At 47.1% G+C, this 20502-nt stretch overlaps 1 protein-coding gene and 1 non-coding gene across 3 annotated transcripts in view; both read right to left on the bottom strand.

Moving 5' to 3' along the window:
- CBX1 (chromobox 1) overlaps positions 1 to 16952 on the bottom strand; it is a 33803-nt gene extending 16851 nt beyond the window's left edge. Inside the window, exon 1 of one of the 2 annotated variants that reach the window (XM_003827494.3) lies at positions 16638 to 16952. The gene's annotated coding sequence lies outside the window, so the exon portion shown is untranslated. Of the gene's footprint in view, positions 1 to 16121; positions 16598 to 16637 lie in introns of those variants that run through there. The other variant, XM_008952845.4, reaches the window with a different exon arrangement.
- On the bottom strand, positions 2209 to 2315 carry LOC112437716 (U6 spliceosomal RNA). Its single transcript, XR_003026260.2, has one exon. It is a non-coding gene; the product is annotated as a U6 spliceosomal RNA (small nuclear RNA).
- Positions 16953 to 20502: the final 3550 nt, after the last annotated feature.

The following is a 20502-nucleotide window of genomic DNA, read 5'->3' as shown; positions in this document are numbered from 1 at the left end:
AAACCAAATTATAAATGTGAGGCCATGGTAACACCTACAGACCTAAGAAACTAAACCAGTAGGGTTTCTAGCTAAATGCCAAGGTGAGGCATTTAAAATGTTGGTCAGGGCTGGGCATGATGGCTCACACCTGTAATCCCAGCACTTTGGGAGGCTGAGGCAGGCAAATTACCTGAGATCAGGAGTTTGAGACCAGCCTGGCCAACATGGTGAAACCCTGTCTCTACTAAAAAACACAAAAATTAGCTGGGCGTGGTCGTGCACATCTGGAATCACAGCTACTTGGGAGCCTGAGGCAGGAGAATCACTTGACTTCAACCCAGAAGGCGGAGGCTGCCTTGAGCCTAGATCACACCACTGCACTCCAGCCTGGGCTATAGAGTGAGACTTCGTCTCAAAAAAAAGAAAAAGAAAAAGAAAAAAACAATAAATAAACAAAAATGGCCGGGCGCGGTGGCTCACGCCTGTAATTCCAGCACTTTGGGAGGCAGAGGTGGGCAGATCATAAGGTCAGGAGATCAAGACCATCCTGGCTAACATGGTGAAACCCCATCTCTACTAAAAATACAAAAAATTAGCTGGGCGTGGTGGCGGGTGCCTGTAGTCCCAGCTACTCAGGAGGCTGAGGCAGGAGAATCAGTTGAACCTGGGAAGCAGAGGTTGCAGTGAGCCCAGATCACACCATTGCACTCTAGCCTGGGCAACAGAGTAAGACGCCATCTCAAAAAAAAAAAAAAAATTCAGAGGAAAGCGAACTCTGAGTCAAGAACCTTCACCTCTATGAGAATCAGAATCACCTATGGAGTTTAGAAATACAGATGCCTGCCTGGGTGTGATAGCTCACGCCTGTAATCCCAGCACTTTGGGAGGCGAGGTGGGTGGATCACGAGGTTAGGAGTTGAGATCGGCCTGGCCAACATGGTGAAACCCCAGTCTCTACTAAAAATACAAAAATTAGCTGGGCATGGTGGTGTGCACCTGTAATCCCAGCTACTCAGGAGGCTGAGGCAGGAGAATAGCTTGAACCCGGGAGGCGGAGGTTGCAGTAAGCCAAGATCATGCCATTGCACTCCAGCCTGGGCAACAGAGTGAGACTCCATCTCAAAAAAAATTTAAAAAAAGGCTGGGCGCAGTGGCTCATGCCTGTAACCCCAACACTTTGGGAGGTCAAGGCAGGCAGATCACGAGGTCATGAGATCGAGACCATCCTGGCCAACATGGCGAAACCCCGTCTCTAGTAAAAACACAAAAATTGGCCGGGCATAGTGGCACACGCATGTAGTCCTAGCTACTTGGGAGGCTGAGGCAGGAGAATCACTTGAACCGGGGAATCAGAGGTTGCAGTGAGCTGAGATTGCACCACTGCACTCCAGAGCCTGGCAACAGAGCGAGACTCAGTCTCAAAAAAAAAAAAAAAAAAGAAAACAGAAAAAAGAAGAAATACAGATGCCTAGACCCCACTCCACAGCGAATACATGAGGAAGTGGTGTTTTTAAAGCAGTTATTTTAATTTTTTCTAATTAAAATCATATATTAACATTCAATTACAAAAATATATAATGTGGCCAGGCGCAGTGGCTCACGCCTGTAATCCCAGAACTTTGGAAGGCCAAGGCGGGCGGATCACAAGGTCAGGAGTTTGAGACCAGCCTGGCCAACATAGTGAAACCCCCATCTCTACTAAAAATACAAAAAATTACCTGGGCGTGGTGGCAGGCGCCTGTAATCCTAGCTACTTGGGAGGCAGAGGCAGAAGAATTGCTACAACCTGGGAGGTTGAGGTTACAGTGTGCCAAGATCGCGCCACTGCACTCCAGCCTGGGAGACAGTGCGAGCCTCCGTCTGAAAAAAAAAAAAAAATTTGTTTTCTTGTTGCCAGGTGTGGTGGCTCACGCCTATAATCCCAGCACTTTGGGAGGTCGAGGTGGGTGGATCACGAGGTCAGGAGTTCGAGACCAGCCTGACCAACATGGTGAAACCCCATCTCTACTAAAAATACAAAAATTAGCCGGGCGTGGTGGCGCATGCCTGTAATCCCAGCTACTCAGGAGGCTGAGGCAGGAAAATCGCTTGAACCCGGGAGGCGGATGTTGCAGTGAGCCAAGATCACGCCACTGCACTCCAGCCTGGGCGACAAAGCGAGACTCCATCTCAAAATAAATAAATAAATAAAAATTTCTTACTGTTGAATTTTTTAAAAAAATACTTAAAAATATGGACTGCTTCATGAATTTGTGTGTCGTCTTTGCATAGGGGCCATGCTAATCTTCTCTGTATCGTTCCAATTTTAGTACATGTGCTGCTTAAGCAAGCACCAGTTTACCATTTTATACAATGCAATGTATCTTTGACATTATTCCATAAAGATCTCCATCCCTAACAGCTGCCATAGTATTCCACTGTATGGTTTCCTTTTTTTATTATAATGAAGAATGCTGTTTTGACATTGGCAGTGAGCCAAAATCACACCACTGCACTCCAGCCTGGGCGACACAGCAAGACTGTCTCAATAAAACACAAAACAAAACAAAAAACCCCAAAACTTGTTTATAGTATCCCAAGGAATCCAGGAACAGTATAAATCTGAATCGAGTAATTAATTCATAGCTCAATTTTAAAAGCTGGCATCTGCATCTTTTTTTTTTTTTGAGACAGAGTCTCACTCAGTCGCCCAGGCTGGAGTGCAGTGGCGTGATCTCGGCTCACTGAAAGCTCCACCTCCCAGGTTCGAGCCATTCTCCTGCCTCAGCCTCCCCAGTAGCTGGGACTACATGCGCCTGCCACCACGCCCGGCTAATTTTTTTGTATTTTTAGTAGAGAGAGGGTTTCACTGTGTTAGCCAGGATGGTCTCTATCTCCTGACCTCGTGATCCGCCCATCTCGGCCTCCAACAGTGCTGGAATTACAGGCATGAGCCACCGTGCCTGGCCAGGCATCTGCAGCTTTCAAAGCTCCACAGGTGATTTTGATGAACATTCTTGGATAAAAGCTACTGCTGTAAGAGGATTGGCAAAAACCATATTCCTCAAGTGAAATTACACACATTACTGCAGACATAAATCAGTTCTCGGGGCCCAGCACGGTGGCTCAGGCCTGTAATCCCAGCACTTTGGGAGGCCGAGGTGGGATCACCTGAGGTTGGGAGTTCAAGACCAGCCTGACCAACATGGAGAAATCTCGTCTCTACTAAAAACACAAAATTAGCCGGGCGTGGTAGCACATGCCTGTAATCCCAGCTACTCGGGAGGCTGAGATAATCGCTTGAACCTGGGAGGCAGAGGTTGCGGTGAGCCGAGATCGTGCCATTGCACTCCAGCCTGGGCAACAAGAGTAAAACTCTGTTTCAAAAAGAAAAAAAAAAATCAGTTCTCATAGTTCGCTAGAATGCTGGTGAACATTTTATTTTCCCCATCACATTTAGAATAATGATGAAGCAGTAAGGGAAGTAACAACTGATGTGCTTGAAAACAAAACCTCCTCTATATCACATTCAACACCATCCAGTCTAGACCTTTGTTGTACAGCAATGAAACTGGAAGAGCACTGCTTAAAAGATCCTCAGCGTCCCTTTCACCAGAAGAAAGGTAACAGGAGCACCAGAAGCATGATTAGGGTTCCTGTGTGGTCTGCTTCTCAGTGAAAGACCTGTTTAATCAAACACCAGGACAATAAGCAAAGCACAACTGTCACGATTCCAAGCCTTGGCCCCTAATATCTTTCACTTCTCTGACCTCTCAACTTTATGTTTATAGGTAGTCACGTATAGTTACTATATAACTCAGTTTCTTCATCTGTAAAACAGACTTAATGACCCTCATGCGATAACTGAGAGGTTAGCTTTTTTTCTTTTTTTTTTGAGACAGAGTCTCGCTTTGTCGCCCAGGATGGAGTCCAGTGGCGTGATCTCAGCTCACTGTAAGCTCCGCCTCCCGGGTTCACGCCATTCTTCTGCCTCAGCCTCCCAAGTAGCTGGGACTACAGGCACCAGCCACCACGCCCGGCTAATTTTTTTTGTATTTTTAGTAGAGACAGGGTTTCACTGTGTTAGCCAGGATGCTCTCAATCTCCTGACCTCGTGATCCACCCGCCTCGGCCTCCCAAAGTGCTGGAATTACAGGCGTGAGCCACCATGCCCGGCCCTGAGAGGTTAGCTTTTATGACCCCTGGCATTAATTATTTATATATTTGCACATACACTCTACTTCTTCATTATACACTGCTAGAGCAGTATATATTCAGAGATAGCTCTCTGAAACCCAGTGCACTGAGAAAACTCAATGAGAAAACAACATTTTTGTCCTACAGATCTGGCTGAAATTCATGACTTGGTTTCTCCAAACAGCAGAGCAGTTCCAGAAAACACTCAAGAAGAACCCAGATATGGCTACTATGAATGAACCAAGAACTACAAAACAGAGAAACCAAGACCTTATTTCTGGAGGACTGAGACAGAAGAGCTGCCAGAAACAGAAATCACATTGCATATACCGAAAGTGCAGGAATTTCTTTTGCTTTTCCATTTATCTGGCCCAGGGAGGAGAATAAAGTCACAAAGTTTGTGTAATAAATGGCAAAAGGAGGCCGGGCACGGTGGCTCATGCCTGTAACCCCAGCACTTTGGGAGGCCGAGGTGGGCAGATCACCTGAGGTCAAGAGTTTGAAACCAGCTTGACCAACATGGTGAAACCCCATCTCTACTAAAAATACAAAATTAGCTGGGCATGATGGCACATATCTGTAATCCCAGCTACTTGGGAGGCTGAGGCAGGAGAATCACTTGAACCCGGGAGGTGGAGGTTGTAGTGGGCCGAGATCGTGCCACTGCACTCTAGCCTGGACAACAAGAGTGAAACTCTGTCTCTAAATAAATAAATAAATGGCAAAAGGAATTTACCTTCCAAGGAGTAAAGAAAGGAAGTAAATTCTGGATACAAACAGAAAATTTTAACGAAATTTATTTGTGACTTTTTTTTTTTGAGATGGAGTCTGGCTCTGTCACCCAGGCTGGAGTGCAGTGGCATGATCTCGGCTCACTGCAACCTCCGCCTCCTGGGTTCAAGCAATTCTCCTGCCTCAGCCTTCCAGGGCGTGCACCACCACCCCTGGCTAATTTTTGTATTTTTAGTAGAGATGGAGTTTCATCATGTTGGCCAGGATGGTCTCGATCTCGACCTCATGATCTGCCCACCTCAGCCTCCCAAAGTGCTGGGATTACAGGCACGAGTCACTACGCCCGGTTATTTGTGACAAAAATTTTAAGATTTCTGATGACCTATGTAAGTACAAAAATCAGTTTTGGTAATCCACACAGTAAAGTTCCTTAAGAAACTTTGAAGATTGTGATTTCAACCTCAGTTTTTATTTACATGTATATATTTTTTTCTAGCCAATCACCCAATTAAATAAACAGTCTCAGAATTCATATAGCTTTTGCTGTACTCAAGACAAAAATATGGGAATCAGCTCTGATTCCTCATCCTCCATATCCAGTCTCTCACTAAATCCTGGTAATTTTATATCTTAAATATCTTCCAATTCATACTTTTTTCTAGCCCCACTGCTGCTGCTCTATTCGAAGCCACCATCATCTCTTGCAATGGATAACTCCTGATCCAATTCATTTTCAACACTAGCCAGTGATTTCAAAATGAAAATCTATCTCTTCACATCATTATCTGTGGGCATTTGAGCTGAAGGCCCCTGCACCTACACCTATCAATCATCATTACCTTGCGCTTTGCCCAACTTTTCACTTAACCAATTTCCTTAGCTTAAATGTCACTTCCTTAGAATTCCTTCCCTAGAGCCCCAGACTGGGTTAACTCTGTATGAACATGCTCCTATTGTATTCATTCACATAACAATTATCTACTGGGCACCTATTACGTGTGAGGTGCTGGAAAAATGGGGTAGACAAGACAGACAAAATCCTTGATCTCTTAGACCTTATTATTCTAGTGCAGACAAGTGAGTGAGCACTATTGAGTGTGTGCACACATGTGTTTGCAAAGCATGGCACAGACAATAAACAAGAAAATATTACTGATAAATGTTACAAAGCAAATTTCTTTAGAATAACATTTAAACAGAAACCCGAACTACAAGGAGACAACTCAGCCAAAATAAGAAAAGCACTCCAAGTTTAGGGAATAGTTGGTTTGAAAGTCCTAAGGTGAGAATGAGCTTGCTTTATCTGAGGAAAAGAAACATGGCCAGGTGGAAAGACCTCGACTAGACTGAGGGAATGGGAGGCAGGGAGAAGATGACAATTATTTTGCATATCACTTCTTACTTCATTCCTTTTTCCATCTAGTTCTTTTTACCATTCCATTTTCTTTCCCCCTCTTTTAACTCCAGTTTAGGTTGAAGATCTAGTCAGTTAATGGCTATCAAAGTTCATAACTGCAGATCTTCTAGCTTTTTTTTTTTTTTAAGATGGAATTTTACTCTTGTTGCCCAGGCAGGAATGAAGTGGTGCGATATCGGCTCACTTTAGAACTCCGCCTCTGGGGTTCAACCGATTCTCCTGCCTCAGCCTCCCAAGTAGCTGGGATTACAGGTGCCCGCCACCATGCCCAGCTTTTTTTTTTTTTTTTTTTTTTGAGACAGAGTCTCACTCTGTTGCCCAGGCTAGAGTGCAGGGGCATGATCTTGGCTCACCGCAACTTCTGCCTCCAGGGTTCAAGTGCTTCTCCTGTCTCAGCCCCACCAAATAGCTGGAATTACAAGCACGTGCCACCATGCCCAGCTAATTTTTTGAATTTTTAGTAGAGATGGGGTTTTACCATGTTGGCCAGGCTGGTCTCAAACTCCTGACCTCAGGTGATCCACCGGCCTCAGCCTCCCAAAGTGCTGGCATTACAGGTGTGAGCCACCACACCAGGCCTAATTTTTGTATTTTTAGTAGAGACGGGGTTTCACCATGTTGGCCAGGCTGGTCTCGAACTCATGACCTCAGGTGATCCACTCACCTCGACCACTCAAAGTACTCAGGTTACAGGCGTGAGCCACCATGCCCAGCCAGATCTTTTTTTTTTTTTTTTTTTTTTGAGATGCAGTTTCACTCTTGTCACGCAGGCTGGAATACAATGGTGCCATCTTGACTCACCACAACCTTCGCCTCCCAGGTTCAAGTGATTCTCCTGCCTCAACCTCCCGAGTGGCTGGGATTACAGGCATGCGCCACCATGCCCAGCTACTTTTGTATTTTTAGTAGAGATGGGGTTTCTCCATGTTGGTCAGGCTGGTCTCGAACTCCTGACCTCGGGTAATCTGCCCGCCTCGGCCTCCCAAAGTGCTGGGATTACAGGCCTGAGCCACCATGCCCGACCAGATCTTCTAGCTTTTAATACTATCTATTAAAAAAAAAATAAAATTAGCGAGGCACTGTGGCTCACACCTGTAATCCTAGCAGTTTAGGAGGCCAAGGCAAGGGTTGTGGAGTGGTTAAGGCCATGAGTTTCAGACCAGCCTGGGCAACACAGCAAGACTCCATCTCTCTCTCTCTCTTTTTTTTTTTTTGAGAGGGAGTCTTGCTCTGTTGCCCAGGCTAGAGTGCAGCTATCTTGGCTCACAACCTCCACCTCCCGGGTTCAAGGGATTCTCCTGCCTCAGCCTCCTGAGTAACTGGGATTACAGGTGCCCGCCACTGCACCTGGCTAATTTTTCTATTTTTAGTAGAGACAAGGTTTCACCATCTTTGCCAGGCTGGTCTCGAACTCCTGACCTCGTGATCCACTTACCTCAGACTCCCAAAGTGCTGAGATTGCAGGCGTGAGCCACCGCACCCAGCTGTGAGACTCTATCTCTAAAAGATTAATTAATTAGGCCGGGCATGGTGGCTCAGGCCTGTAATCCCAGCACTTTGGGAGGCCGAGGTCAGCAGATCACCTGAGGTCAGGAGTTCAAGACCAGCCTGACCAACATGGAGAAACCCAGTCTCTACTAAAAATACAAAATGAGCCGGACGTGGTGGCGCATGCCTGTAATCCCAGCTACTCGGGAGGCTGAGGCAGGAGAATCGCTTGAACCCAGGAGGCAGAGGTTGCAGTGAGCCGAGATCACACCATTGCACTCCAGCCTGGGCAGCAAGAGCAAAACTCTGTCTCAAAAAAAAAAAAGAAAAGAAAAAAGAAAAGAAAGAAAGAAATTAGTTGGGCATGATGGCAGGTGCCTGTAATCCCAGCTACCCAACTACTTGGGAGGCTAAGGCAGGGAGAACTGCTTGAACCCAGGAGGCAGAGGTTGCAGTGAGGCCAGATCACGACACTGCATTCCAGCCTGGGCAACAGAGCAAGACTCTGTCTCAAAAATAAAATTAAAAAAAAAAAAAAAGACACAGAAGACAGGTCTCGAAAAAAAAAAAATACAAAAAGGTAAACAATGCAAGTTCAAGTGAGAGTCCGAAATGGCAAGCATACATAATTACCAAAAGCAGTATAAGCAATAAAAAGTAGCCATAAACGCACTATAGGAGATTGGAGGAAGAACTGGCGAGGGCATCAGTAAACATTTTGAAAAGCTGAGTTTGAAACCAGGCTTTACTAGCATTTGAAAAGGTGTACTGGTAGGGCAATTTGGCTTCAGGAACTGTTGTAAACAAAGGCAATGTGACACATATAAACCAGTTTGGGCTGTAGCTGACTGAATAGGAAATATTTTCTACAAGGTTTCCTCCCATTTAAAACAAAAGGCCAAAGTCCTCAGTGTAACACTTATATTCTTTGGTTCTTATTCCAGACTAATTATGTCCCTTCTTCCCTCACAAAATCTACATTCCTGTCAAAGACTATAACCTGGCCACAACCTGAACATATCCTATGTTTCCTCCATAGCTTTGCTCATCTATTAAGTATTAAGAAGTGTGGGCTTAGGCCCAGCATGGTGACTCACGCCTGTAATCCCAGCACTTTGGGAGGCTGAGGCAGGCGAATTACCTGAGGTCAGGAGTTCGAGACCAGCCTGACCAACATGACCCCATCTCTACTAAAAATACAAAATGAGCTGGGTGTGGTGGCGCATGCCTGTAATCCCAGCTACTCCAGAGGCTCAGGAAGGAGAATCGCTTCAACCTGGGAGGCGGAAGTTGCGATGCACCAAGATCGTGCCACTGCACTCCAGCCTGGGCATCAAGAGTGAAACTCTGTCTCAAAAAAAAAAAGAAGTGTGGGCTTGGTAGGGCGCAGTGGCTCATGCTTGTAATCCCAGCACATTGGGAGGCCAAGGCAGGTGGATCACTTGAGGTCAGGAGTTCAAGATCAGCCTGGCTAAGATGGTGAAACCCCAACTCTAGTAAAAATACAAAAATCCGCCAGGTGTGGTGGCACACGCCTGTAATCCCAGATAGTCAGGAGGCTAAAGCAGGAGAATTCCTTGAACTTGGGAAAGGTGAAGGCTGCAGTGAACCGAGATTGCGCCACTGCACTCCAGCCTGGGATACAGGACAAGACTCTGTCTCCAAAAAAAAAAAAGTGTGGGCTGGGCTCTGTGGCCCACACCTGTAATCTCAGCAGTTTGGGAGGCCGAGGTGGGTGGATCCTTCAGGCTAGGAGTTTGAAACCAGCCCAGCAACATGGTGAAACCCCGTGTCTACTAAAAATACAAAAAAAAAATTAGCCAGCATGGCGCACCTGTAGTCCCAGCTACTCAAGAAGCTGAGGCACGATAATTGCTTGAATCCGGAAAACGGGGTTAGGATGCAGTGAGCTGAGATCGCGCCACTGCACTCCAGCCTGGGTGACGGACCAAGACTCTGTCTCAAAGGAAAAAAAAAAAAAAAAAAAAGTGTGCTCCTGACTGGGCTTGGTGGCTCACACCTATAAATCAGTACTTTGGGAAGTCGAGGCGGGTGGATCACTTGACGCCTGGAGTTCAAGACCAGCCTGGCCAACATGGTGACACCCCATATCTACTAAAAATACAAAAATTAGCCAGGTGTGGTGGTGCATGCCTGTAATCCCAGCTACTTGGGAGGGTGGGGCACAAGAATTACTTGAACCAGGCAGGCAGAGGTTGCAGTGAGCCAAGATCTTGACACTGCACTCCAGCCTCAGTGACAGAGCAAGATTCTGCCTCAAAAAAAAAAAAGAAAGAAAAAAGAAAGTAGTGTGCTCCTGTACAGGGCCAACAGTCAAAATCCTATCCATTCTTCAAGACTCAGCTTAAAAATGCTACTTTCTCCATGAAGCCTACCCAACCTAGCTAAATAATATTTCTCTTTTCTTTGGGGTTCCCAAAGCATTGTTTCTATTTTTACTTGCACATACAATTAAAGGTAGGTCTGGAACCTGAACAAGTTGTTGAACCCTATATGGACAATAAAGATGGATGTCTCAGGCGGGGCGCGGTGGCTCACGCCTGTAATCCCAGCACTTTGGGAGGCTGAGGCAGGCAGATCTCCTGAGGTCGGGAGTTGGAGACCAGACTGACCAACATGGAGAAACCCCATCTCTACTAAAAATGCAAAATTAGCCGGGCATGGTGGTACACGCCTGTAATCCCAGCTACCTGGGAGGCTGAGGTTGCGGTGACCCGAGATTGCACCATTGCACTCCAGCCTGGGCAACAAGAACAAAACTCCATCTCAAAAAAAAAAAAAAAAAAAAAAAAAAGGATGACTGTCTCAGAAGCATCAGGGAATAGAATTCCAAAGCTATAAGCTTTTAAGGGAATAAGCAGCAAGATAAATCTGATCCATAAGCCCTAAAGAGAAAACAAGAAAGAAGTACCTTTTGTTGAAAGAATCAGCAACTACATACCAATCATCAAAAGGCAGGTGAAGGCATGTGTAGTATATTCAGGTGGTAGTCTTGTTTCTAAACTGCTTGTAGTCTGTAAGCTGTGGCTGTTTGCGAAGCAAATGCTTTCCAGATGGAAAACTTGACTAAGCAGAAAACAAGAACTTATGCCACACACAGTTAGCAGGAGTTTCTTTTTTTTTGGAGATGGAGTCTTGCTCTTTCACCCAGGCTAGAGTACAGTGGTGCAATCTCGGCTCCCTGCAACCTCCGCCTCCCAGGTTCAAGCAGTTCTCCTGCCTCAGCCTCCCGAGTCACTGGGATTACAGGCATGCACCACCACGCCCAGCTAATTGTGTATTTTTAGTAGAGACGGAGTTTCTCCATGTTGGTCAGGCTGGTCTTCAGTTCCCACCTGAGGTGATCCACCCATCTAGGCCTCCCATAGTGCTGGTATTATAGGCGTGAGCCATCACGCCCAGTCAGGAGTTTCATTTTTAAAGAAACACCAGCCCTTGAATTCCAGAGGATCTAAGGCTAGAATGCTGGTGTGCGAATACATTTTGAATTTTATCTGAGATGTGTTCTGAAACTTGGAAAACCCCTTGAGTATGTTGACATGGATATTTTGACACAGATTTTTGGGTTGAGAGGCCACAAGAGTCTACAAATGTTAGTATGGACACAGAGATACCTCAAGCTATCTTTCAAAGGTGAATTTAAGATAAAATAAAAGTGGTTAGAAAGCTAGACCAGAATTATGACTACATTGGAAACGTATCAAAACACCACAGTGGCCAGGCATGGTGGCTCACACCTGCAATCCCAGCACTTTGAGAGGCTGAGGTGGGTGGATCACTTGAGGTCAGGATTTCAAGACCAGCCCGGCCAACATGGTGAGACCTCATCTCTACTAAAAATACGAAAAAAGTTAGCTGGGCATGGTGGTGTGCACCTGTATTCCTAGCTCCTCAGGAGGCTGAGGCAGGAGAATCACTTGAACCTGGGAGGTGGAAGCTGCAGTGAGCTGCGTGGAGTGCACCACTGCACTCCAGCCTGGGTGACAGAGCAAGACTTGTCTAAAAAAAGAAAAGAAAAACAAAAACCACCACAGTGGGCCAGGTGCAGTGGCTCATGTCTGTAATCCCAGTACTTTGGGAGGGTGAGGTGGGAAGATTACTTGAGGCCAGGAGTTCGAAACTAGCCTGGGCAACATAGTGAGTCCCTGCCTCTATTTGTGTGAGAAAAATAAAAGTTCAAAAACCCCCACCACAAGTTGGGCGTGGTGGCTCACGCCTGTAATCTTTGCACTTTGGAGGCCAAGGAGGGTGGATCACCTGAGGTCAGGAGTTGAAGACCAACCTGGCCAACATGATGAAACCCCATCTCTACTAAAAAAATACAAAAAATTAGCCAGGTGTGGTGGCAGGCGCCTGTAATTCCAGCTACTTAGGAGGCCTGAGGCAGGAGAATCACTTGAACCGAGGAGGCGGAGGTTGCAGTAAGCTGAGATTGCGCCACTGCACTCCAGCCTGGGCAACAAGAGCGAAACTCCGTCTCAAAAAAAGAAAAAAAAAAACGCCACCACATTGTACCCCATAAGGATACACCATTCTTGTCAGTTAAAAATTAATACTATAGGCTGGGCGCAGTGGCTCACGCCTGTAATCCCAACACTTTGGGTGGCCGAGGAGGGTAGATCACCCGAGGTCAGGAGTTCAAGACCAGCCTGGTCAGGAGTTCAAGACCAGCCTGGCCAACATGGCAAGACCCCCATCTCTACTAAAAATACAAAAATTAGCTGGGCGTTGTCGGGGCCCCCTGGTAGTCCCAGCTACTCCGGAGGCTGAAGCAGGAGGATCGCTTGAACCTGGGAGGCGGAGGTTGCAGTGAGCTGAGATCGCGCCACTGCACTCCAGCTTTGGCGACAGAGCGAGACTCTGTCTCAAAAAAAAAAATAAAAATTAATACCATAGTTCCGTTACGCACTCAAAGTGTCAACTATTATTTTAAAAGGCACAATTTCACAGACAAATTAGGTCGCCCCCTTCTGGTCATCAAAGTATAAATGCTAAAGGCAGGAAAGATTTAATACAAGTTATTCTATGCAAATATTGACAAGATCTAAATTTGTCCATATCTGAGTAACTTCTCCAAATAACCTTGGAAAGGCTATTCAGTTTTTCAACAGACATTGCTACTGGTAAATTATTGCTCAGGTCAATACAAAGGACACAGAAGATTTTTCAAGATTCTTTTAAAACAGATATATTCAAGCTATTTGCTTGCTGACAAAACCCAGAATCTGAGGCCTGAGGTATTTAAAACGGCCAGTTGCACAGCCTGTAAACCTTTTCTATATTTAGTACCAGAGTGAGTACAAAACTGAAGCTAACCATTCTGGGCAACAGAGACTGTCCCTACAAAAAAGAAGCCATGCATGGTGGCATGAGACTGTAGTCCTAGCTACTCAAGAGGCTGTGGTGGGAGGACTGCTTGTGTCCAGGAGGTTGAGGCTTCAGTGAGCCATGATGCCACCACTGCACTCCAGCCTGGCAACAGAGCGACACTCTGTCTTAAAAAAACAAAAAACAAACAAACAAACAAAAACAAAGAAACTGAGGCTAAGACAAACATGGCAAAGCAACAGCTTAACTCTGCCAAATGTCACAGACACAGGACAAGCAAACTACTATGCACATTAATTTGGCTGAGTTCTCAGAATGGATCTCAAAGCTCCTCTATTCATCATTCATTCATCAACAATCTGAACGGCCTACTATGTGCCAGGCACTAATGAACAAGAAGTGCGTCCCCATTTTTTCATTTTTCTTTTTTTGAGACAGTTTCGCTCTTGTTGCCCAGGCTGGAGTGCAATAGCGCGATCTCGGCTCATGGCAACCTCCGCCTCCCGGGTTCAAACGATTCTCCTGCCTCAGCCTCCCAAGTAGCTGGGATTACAGGTGTGCACCACCACGCCCAGCTAATTTTGTATTTTTAGTAGAGACGGGGCCAGTATGGCCCCATTTTATGGGAGCCCATAAACTAGCAATTAGCCTTCTACACCAGAAACTCTTCGTGGAAAGAACCTATGAAGTGAAAATCTACCAAATCTAATGCAAAATCTCTTACACCACTGCAGATAGGATTTTTTTTTTTTTAAAAAGGGAGGTTTTGCTAGATAAACCACTAGAGGATGCCAAAATTTAATGAATTATTTTCAAATGGTGTGAACAACAAAGAGAAACATTTTCCTAGTCCTTAAAATGGGCACAAGAATGAGTGCTATCTTTCTTTAGAGGTATAGTTTGTAAATTATAGGTATCCTGTATTCAGAAATGCAGAAGACCACGGTAACTTACTTACCACTAGGCTTCTATTTACATTCAAAACTATTTATTTCACACACCATCTATCTATCTATCATCTATCTTTTCTTTTTTTTGAGACAGAGTCTCGCTCTGTTGCCCGGGCTGGAGTGCAGTGGCGCGGATCTCGGCTCACTGCAACCTCTGCCTCCTAGGTTCAAGCGATTCTCCTGCCTCAGCCTCCTGAGTAGCTGGGACTACAGGCATGCGCCACTAGGCCCAGCTAATTTCGTATTTTTAGTAGAGACAGGGTTTCACCATGTTGGTTGGCCAGGATGGTCTCGATCTCTTGACCTCATGATCCGCCCGCCTCAGCCTCCCAAAGTGCTGGGATTACAGGCGTAAGCCACCGCGTCCGGCCCTTTTTTTTTTTTTTTTGAGACAGAGTCTCCCTCTGTTGCCCAGGCTGGAGGGCGGCGGCGCCAATCTCGGCACACTGCAACCTCTGCCTCAGGTTCAAGCGATTCTCCTGCCTCAGCCTCCCAAGTAGCTGGGACTACAGGCGCCCGCCACCACACCGGGCTAATTTTTCTATTTTCAGTAGAGACGGGGTTTCACCATGTTGGCCAGGCTGGTCTCGAACTCCAGACCTCAGGTGATCCGCCCACCTCAGACTCCCAAAGTGCTGGGATGACAGGCTTGAGCCACTGCGCCCGACCCTACTATTTATTTTTTAAATGAGAAACAATTTAGGATACAGCAGCCATTGAAGAAAAATATCACCACAGGGAAAACCGTAAACGACTTCAGGTCCTCCACTCCCCTGAAGCTTCATTAAGGTGCCACCGGTTTCAATACAAGTGCTTTTCAATCACACCACTTTCATATAAAAGTCTATAAGGCACCTAGGGAGGAACACCGGCATTAATTTCCCCATGGTATTCCTGAATCTATTCCAAAGCCTTGGACCTTTCACAATCTTTCCAAACTGCTGATGTGACTCTTAACACAATTGAGGAGGCTACTTTACCCTGGGCTAGGGGTTCTAGTATATAACTGATTATAGCTGAACTTTTTGTAAATTCCACCTCAATTGCGTTAAACCAACACGTCTAAATGTAACACCAATTTATGAAAAACCCTCATTTGAAACTTTGAAAAAGAGGTAAAATATGGCCAGGCGCAGTGGCTCACGCCTATAATCCCAGCACTTTGGGAGGCCGAGGCGGGAGGATCACGAGGTCAGGAGTTCGAGACCAGCGTGACCAGTACGGTGAAACCCCGTCTCTACTAAAAATACAAAAATTAGCCGGGCGTGGTGGCGTGTGCCTGTAATCCCAGCTAGTCGGGAGGCTGAGGCAAGAGAATCGCATGAATCCGGGAGGTGGAGGTTGCAGTGAGCCAAGATCGCACCGCTGCACTCCAGCCTGGGCAACAGAGGAAGACTCTTCTCAAAAAAAAAAAAAAAAAAAAAAAAGAGGTAAAATATAGCTCACTCTATTCAAATTTTCCAACAAGGAAAAGCTGGCTAAAAACAGAAGGGCCCACGAAACAAATATTACCTCACAATCTCACATAATTTTCCTATGTCTCCCAATTTCTCGCACCTCACACGATCTCACAATCTCTCACTACCTCACGCCGTTCCTTAACTATTAACTCATCTACATATTTTTACAATTTCATCACCTTTGTGAGACCAGTTACGATCCCACACAAAAACGTACGGAACTAATTTTGAATCAAAGCAAGAACTGCACTTGAACTTTTTTAACTCCCCAAAGGAATCATGGAGTGAAGGTAGTAGGAAACCTGGAAAAGTGAAAAAAGCGTATTCCATCCTTTCTTCGCACATTATTCTTACAGCCTCCCCACTGTAAGGACCCATCAGGATGCAAGGGCGGCCTGCTTTCCCCTTTTTTCTTACATACCTTACAGAAATATTCTCGGGATCTCCGCCCTACTTATCCTAACAGCTCCTCCCCTTCCAGAGTCAGGCCCAGCAAACGCCTGCCCCTCCCCCTCCGTGTCCCCTTTCCCAATTTATTCCACACATCTCCTCCTCCAATCAGCACACCTTGTGCGGCCCTGGGTCCTCTTCCAATTCACTCGACGTTACTCCTCCGTAGTCCTGCAAAGCCAGGTTCCTCTGGCAGTCCCAGCCGGACCCGGCGTCTTCCGAATACAGTTACAAACCTCGGGTTGTGCGGTCGTCAGTGCCTCCTCACGCCTATCCAAGCCTCAAGCCTGTCCCCTTCCGCCCTATCCCGCAGCCGCCCAGCCAAGCGACATTGTTCCAGACCACCCGGGCCCCGAAGAGCGGCCCCCAAGTGCTCGGCCCACCCCCAAGCACTCAGTCTCTGGCTCAGGATTCGCGCCCCGCCCTCTCCATCCTTCACGCAGCTAGCACCGACGCCTCAGCGACAGGCGAAGAGCTCAGCGCGGGAAGCGGAAAAGCAGGACGCTGGACCCGGGCGCGCTCCCCGCTCCTAACCTCCGCCTCGAAAGCGCGGCCCCTCACGCAGGGCTCCCGCCGCCGCCGCCGCCGCCGCGCCCCCTCCCCCAGCTCTCCCGCCTCCAGCGGGCTCCTCACCTCAGAGCAGCGCCCAAGAGCCCGAGAGGAATCGGTGCTGCGCTACTGGCGCGTCGCGTCGGGTCGCCTGGGGGAGTGGCGCCCAGGAAGGCAGCAAGCCGGGTGGCCGCAGTGGCGTCCCTCACTGAAGCGGCGTACCGCAGGCCCCGGCCAACGGCCCTCCCCTCAGCCGAACAAAAGAGCCTCGCACTCTGCGCTGCCCGCCGCTCGCACCGCGCAGGCGCAACGACCCGCCGCACGGCACCATGGGCCTCGGGGGTCTGTCCAAGACTACAAGGTCCGAAGCGCCGCGCGCCGCGCGCCGCGCACGCACAGTAGGCGAGGGTGGTAGGGACTTCTAGTTTTTAAACTGTAACGGTGGAGAGATTGCAGCGTAGAGCGTTGTAACCTAGAATATTAGAACATATGGGCCAGGGGCAGTCGCTCACGCCTGTCATCCCAGCACTTTGGGAGGCCGAGGCGGGTGGATCACCTGAGGTCAGGAGTTCCAGACCAGCCTTACCAACAAGGTGAAACCCTGTCTCTACTAAAAATGCAAAAATTAGCCGAGCGTGGTGGCAGGCGCCTGTAGTCCCAGCTACTCAGGAGGCTGAGACAAGAATTGCTTGAACTTGGGAGGCGGAGCTTGCAGTGAGCCGCGATCCAGCCACTGCGATCCAGCCTGGGCGATGGAGCGAGACTCCATCTCAAAAAAAAAAAAAAAAAAAAAAAAATTAGAACGTATTATTTTTATAAGCGAGCCCCCGATGCTTGGCCCCCCAAAAATCAACCACTTCTGGACAGTTCTGTAATACACATCCTCAAAATTTTTGAATCTTAGATTCTTCACGAGAACTTTATCATATCGCCGCTGCCTCAAATTTCCAATGATTTCTTAGTCCTCAATCTCTGCCTCCTCAAATCTCTGTAAAATTCCTACTCACGCCGGCACGGTGGCTCAAGCCTATAATCCCAACACTTGGGGAGGCGGAGGTGGGTGGATCACTTGAGGTCAGGGTTTCAAGACCAGCCTGGCCAACATGGTGAAACCCCATCTCTACTAAAATACAAAAATTAGCTGGGCGTCGTGGTGGGCGCCTGTAGTGCCAGCTACTCGGGAGGCTGAGGGAGGAGAATCGCTTGAACCCAGGAGGTGGAGGTTGCAGTGAGCCGAGATCATGCCATTGCACTCCAGCCTGGGCAACAAGAGCAAAACTTTGTCTAAAAAAAAAAAAATACTGTTCAGTGTTAAGATTACTTCCCCTTCGAGGTCTTCCCTGATTCCCTAGAGTAGGTTAGGTCCCCCCATAGGCCTCTCATAGCTTCCTGAATTTCCCCCTTTTCACTGGCTGTGCCACAAAAATGTCCTCTTTTTCATTGTAAGTTGTGCTCACCTTTTTCAGTGTCATTAATCTCCGTCAGCACCTTTCACCCAATCATCCCAAGGAAACACACAATTAGGAAAAAAACATGTTTTTAAGCCACAGTATAACTAAAGTTTTTTTTTTTTTTTATTTTAAAGTATCCTTCTAATCAGGAGGAAGAGGGAAACTCTATTGCACTCTACCCCAAAAGGCAAGAGTTTGCATTTATAAGACAGTTTTGCTGATGCAGGCACTGTTCAGGGCTCTGGAGAACTGTCATGTAAGAAAAACCCAGCCCAGCAATATCATAATAGAGTTTAGTTAAAAGGGCTTCAAGAAAGCACAGAGAAGATGAGAGGTGAAGCCAGCTGGACTTCCTGGGTCGAGTGGGGACTTGGAGAACTTTTCTGTCTTACAAGAGGATTGTGAAATGCACCAATCAGCGCTCTGTACCTAGCAAGGGGATTGTAAAATATACCAATCAGCACTCTGTAAAAACACACCAATCAGCCCTCTGTAGCTAGCAAGAGGATTGTAAAATGCACCAATCAGCACTCTGCAAAATGCACCAATCAGCGCTCTGTAAAATGCACCAATTGGCAGGAATCTAAAAGTAGCCAATCACAGGGAGGATTGAAAAAAGGGCACTCTGATAGGACAGAAATGGAAAATGGGCGGGGACAAATAAGGGTGTAAAAGCTGGCCCCCTGCCCCCCACCCATTCCCGTTAGCCCGCAGCAGCAACCTGCTCAGGTCGGTTTCCACGCTATGGAGGCTTTGTTCTTTCGCGTTCTTTCGCTCTTCACAATAAATCTTGCTGCTGCTCACTCTTTGGGTCCCTGCCAGCTTTAAGAGCTGTTTTTAACACTTACCATGAAGGTCCGCGGCTTCATTGTTTAAGTCAGGGAGACCACAAACCCACCGGAAGGAATCAACTCCGGACACAAAGAGAGCAATTCTTCCTGAAACATTTGGGCTGGGTTTCTATGAAGAAGCAAGTGAGAAGCAAGCATCTCCTCACTTCCTCCTGTAGTGTACTGTTTTTGACTGATGATAATGATGAGAAAATTAGTTGTAATGATAATTAGCTACTATTAATGAGTGCTTTTTTCCCCCCCCCCCGAGGCAGAGTCTTGCACTGTCGCCCAGGCTGGAGTGCAATGGCAAGATCTCGGCTCACTGCAACCTCCGCCTCCCGGGTTCATGCAATTCTCCTGCCTCAGCCTCCCAAGTAACTGGGATTACAAGTGCATGCCACCATGCACAGCTAATTTTTTTGTATTTTAGTAGAGACGGGGGTTTCACCATGTTGCCCAGGCTGGTCTTGAACTCCTGAGTTCAGGCAATCCACCCGCCTCAACCTCCCAAAGTGCTAAGATTACAGGCATGAGCCACCACGCCTGGTTTATTTTTTATTTTATTTTATTTATTTATTATTATAATTTTTTGAGATGGAGTCTAACTCTGTCACCCAGGCTGGAGTGCAGTGGCATGATCTGGTTCACTGCAACCTCCACCTCCCGGGTTCAAGCAATTATCCAGCCTCGGTCTCCCAAGTAGCTGGGATTACAGGTGCCCACCACCATGCCCAGCTAATTTTTTTGTTTCCCGAGACTGAGTCTTGCTCTGTCACCCAGGCTGGAGGGCAGTGGTGAGATCTCGGCTCACCGCAACCTCCACCTCCCGCGTTCAAGCAATTATCCAGCCTCAGTCTCCTAAGTAGTTGGGTTTACAGTTGCCCGCCACCGTGCCTGGCTAATTTTTGTAATTTTAGTAGAGGGAGGTTTCACCATGTTGGCCAGGCTGGTCTCGAACTCCTGACCTCAAGTGGTCCCACTGCCTCCGCCTACCAAAGTGCTGGGATTACAGGTGTGAGCCACCGCACCCAGCCTTAATTTTTGTATTTTTGGTAGAGACGGGTTTTCACTGTGTTTTCAGGCTGGTCTTGAACTCCTAACCTTGTGATCCCCCCGTTGCAGCCTCCCAAAGTGCTGGCGTTACAAATGTGAGCCACCACACCCGGCCTATTTTTTTTTTTTTTTTTGAGACAGGATGTTACTCCCTCTCCTAGGCTGAAGTGCAGTAGTGCAATCACGGTTCACTGCAGTCTCAACTCCCCAGGCCCAAGTCATCTTTCCCCCTCAGCCTCCTGAGTAGCTTTGAGCCACACCTTACTCAGCTAATTTTTTCTATTTTGTAGAGCCAGAATCTTGTCACATTGTCCAGGCTGGTCTGGAACTCCTGGGCTCAAGCAGGCCTTGACCTGTCTCGGCCTCCCAAAGTGCTGGGATTACAGATGTGAGCCACCATGCCTGGCCATAAATTCTTGATTGATTTAATCTCATTTCTATCTAACACCCAAACCATATTTCTGTCTACATAAAATGCTGCCATCCCTAATTCCTTGTATTGAGCTGAATTCTGCTCCCCATGGAGATGCCACCTATTTTCCCTAATTCTGGCATCTGTAGCCACACAGTAAGCCTTATCTTTCTTTCATGTGTTTCTTCTAATATTGAAGT

Source organism: Pan paniscus, chromosome 19 (assembly GCF_029289425.2).
Source record: "Pan paniscus chromosome 19, NHGRI_mPanPan1-v2.0_pri, whole genome shotgun sequence".
In the NCBI taxonomy this organism is placed as follows: domain Eukaryota; kingdom Metazoa; phylum Chordata; class Mammalia; order Primates; family Hominidae; genus Pan; species Pan paniscus.
Note: the sequence above shows the minus strand (reverse complement) of the source record. Positions and strands in the feature narration are given on the sequence as shown.